The following is a 3,872-nucleotide window of genomic DNA, read 5'->3' as shown; positions in this document are numbered from 1 at the left end:
TCTCCAGGAGATTGCTTGGCTGTACCTTGGACTCTGGCAGAACCAGTTTTAACTTCATTGCCCCTGGCATTCACGAATGGGCATAGGCAGGTCTGGCAAGACAGGAAGTGGCTATAGGCCTTTGTGTAAAACTTGAGACAAAGAGTGCTAAATGGCTCATACAAACTTTGAGATAAGGAAACTCACAGCAAACTTTGAGTCCAAAACAGAGTACAAGAGTACAGCTACTGAATCAGTAGCTGTCCTACTATTAAGGTCACGCATGCTCATGGTCTGTGATGGCTTCGCACATATGCTAGTATATTGTTGTTATTAGAACAAACATTAATCTGTAAAGTCTCAGGTGAAAATGAGATAAATGTAATAAATGTAAGGATAGTTTAAGTGCTCATAAAAGGCTTTATATGTAAGCAAGGTACATAGCAGGTAGGGTATAGCACAAATAGAGTTTTGGAAGTATATACTGCATTTAGCAGTATCACTGAGAGAAAGTAAATGTGTGTATCATTTTGACCACAAAGATGAGATGGACTGTCTCAATAAAGAACGTCACTACTTCACCCTATTCTCATCTTCTTCAATAGCAAAAAAGAACATAAAGTTCACTCTTCCTGTCCTACTTTCTGCTTTTTTCTTTACTGGAAATATTCCCACTCTCATCTCTCACCTCTGAGGAAATGAAATTTTCTTTCATCTTTATAAAGAGGATTTTCCATGATTTTCCCATTTTTACAGGGGCAAAGTGACTGATTCTATTGTACTAATGGTTTTCCTAGCCCATATAAGCAAGACAGATTCATGATTTAAATAAAATAGATAAGATGCTGCATATGAATAAATACGAATATATTTTGTATATGAACAAAATGATTTTATTCTTACTTGCACACACTGCTCAAGTTCACTTTGCCTGTATATCTGCATAAAAAAGCAAAACTCAACATTTGCCTAAATAACGTTTGGAAAATAGCACTGAAGAAAGATACATAAGCATGTTCTTACTTCATAAATAGAACTTAGCCTAATGACTTCAATGTTAGAGTTATAATTCTGTCATCAAAATTACAAGATAAGCTATAGATATAGCATGCCTAACTGATCAAAAAAATACCTCCCAAGTGCTTAGTTCATATACATGAGATATATGTTTTTTTTAAAAAAAGAAACTTGACATTCCTTCTGCAAAAATGAGCTGAGATATAACAGTTTTTTTTTTTCAACAAAATTTCATCAAAAATTTTAAAATTAGCTTCTTGTAATTAAAAATATACAAAACCCATGAACAATTGTATACTTTCTTATTCAGTTCATTACTTTTTTCTTCTAATATAATAACTTCAGTAGTGGTCAGTATGACTCTCATATCTTTAAAAGTTAAATTCTTAAAATAAATGTCTATTTTAGAATAGAAGCCAAAATGAAATCATTGGCAGATGTGCATTTGTATGTTCTTCCCAGCTAGACAGAAAAGCTTTTAAATATTTCTGGAGTGAGTCCTAAATCTGGTAAATTTAATTATTGTAATGGGCTCCGTTTGCTCTGTGATAATAATATGAATAATATGAAATAAGAACTGTGGCTACATGGCAGAATAAAAAGTTGAGACAATATATTCTAAAGTGCAGGAGTGAAGTTGATGAAGCCAGACTCTTCAGTGATGTGCAATGGAATGAGGCAATGGGCAGAAACTAGAACACAAGAAGTTTAATGCAAACACAAGGAAGAACTTCTATACTGTGGGAGTGACAGTGCTTTGGAACAGGTTACCCAGAGACACTGTGGAGTATCCTTCTCTAGAGCTATTCAAGACCTGCTTGGATGCTTTTCTATGCATTTTTCCCCTGAATATGGACATAGCATCCTCATGTGAATGCATTGGGTATTTTAAAATGAATTGTTTTAAACTTGACTGTCTATTGTAGTACAGTTTTTAGATGTTTCCATTTCTTCAAGCTGTCAAGTATAATCTGTGTTGGCTGAGTTTCTGTGGAACAGAAGTATCATGTAATTTACAATTAGGCTATGTGCAGGCATTATTATCATGAACAGGCTTAGGCGTAGTCAGCATGTAGAACCTAATTTGCATCTAATAGGATACTAATATTTTACACAGCTTTTCCACTATTTGATAGTTTCCTATTTAGACTTACTGGAAAAAAACTAAAACCAATGCTTTTCAACATCAAAAAGAAACAAACAGAAAAACATTTAAATTGTCATATCTTTTGTTCCACTTGGTGATAACAGCACATTTAATGATTGTTTTTTCCTTGTTCCCTTTTCCTGTAAATGCTTATAACATAGTATATCTGTATATTTGTGTTCTGAGAGCAAAATTTAAAAACAGATTTATTTCAAGCTGTCAGTTCATCTGGAGCTGTTAGCATCTTGAAAAATTACATTTTTCAAAATACATGATAAATTTGTACAGTATGTGTATGTGTGTGCTTGTCTACAACCCATCTTAGGAACAAGAAGACAAAACATGATTATTTTATTTTATTTTATTTTATTTTATTTTAAAATACTATGGCACACAGGACAGAACCGTTCTGTTACTAATTTTGAAAACTTTACACAATTTCTTTAACAATGGAAAAGTAAACAGAACATATGTAGCATATATTAAATTACAATTATATTTTAATTTACTTCTTCATACAAATGTATTTTAAAGAATATTGCCAAGAGGTTAGGAGTAATTATATAAAAGATGTCAAATGCCAATGAAAACAAGGGAAATTCTTCTGCTGATTTCACTTTGGGTTTTCTCTCCTACATGACAAAAAAGTGCTTTATAACAAACTGTCTTAAAAGTTTCAGTGCCTATGTGGCAATGCAGAGCATTACTTGACTCTAAAACTACAGTAAAATTATTGCTAAATCAGTGGACAAAAATTGCAAAGGTTGCAAAGATTGTTAGGATAATGGATCACAGATAGAGTGCTACAAAGATTTTTAGGCTGTTTGCATACTACATAATGTCAAATCAGAATTCAATTGTTTGGTTCTCAGGTAATTGGCAAGCCAAGTACATCTAAAAAGTATGAATTTGATTCATCACAATGGAAGACTGCAAGTACTCAGGTGACTTTTGTTCTCTCCAGACCAGTCACCTCTAGGCATTACTTTTTGAATTGACACCATTCAAATATTGCCAAGCTCAGGAGGAAGACAGAGGGGGAAGTGGGAGAGAGAGGAGAGAAGAGGAAGGAAGAGAGGGGGGTGAGAAGAATACAGATTTTCTCAGAACAGGTTAGGATAATTTAACTTTGATAATAAACTCTCCCTACATTGTGCATAACTGTGAGTTTTCTGTCAGTGAGTAAACAAAGGAGAAATACAGAGGAGATTCAAGATCTATTGCACAGAAGGAAATAATAGAAGTTAAATAACAGATTGCACACTTCCAGTAAGATAAATAATACAATAAAGTAGGTGCACTAAAGAAAAAGTACAAATTATTTTCATAAATCAGTTTAGTGTCACCTGTTCCTAAAATAAAGGCTATTTATACCCACTATATCATATTCTATGAAATTACTAAGAGTACAGTAAGATTGTTTTTGTTCAATCCAGTAACTAATTTAAAGGAACACAGAACTTTTCAGTTTGAAAAATGAAACAAAAATAATAAAAGTTTCAGTACAGCTTTTCTTTAAAATCCTTTAGGGAATGTGATATTTACATGACGATTATTGTTAATGTACCAAGAAAATTAATGTTTTCAAGCATTTCAATCTGTAAATTTAAACTTCATGACTACATTAGTTTAATGACTACATTTTATATTCCTTATAAAAAAAACACTCTCCAAAGTAACTGTATTTATATGTTCTGACTGACAGGATGGCTTTCTGTTACTTCTTACA

Source organism: Lagopus leucura, unplaced genomic scaffold (genome assembly GCF_019238085.1).
Source record: "Lagopus leucura isolate 7727_CA_CO unplaced genomic scaffold, USGS_WTPT01 Super-Scaffold_100001, whole genome shotgun sequence".
NCBI lineage: Eukaryota > Metazoa > Chordata > Aves > Galliformes > Phasianidae > Lagopus > Lagopus leucura.
Note: the sequence above shows the minus strand (reverse complement) of the source record.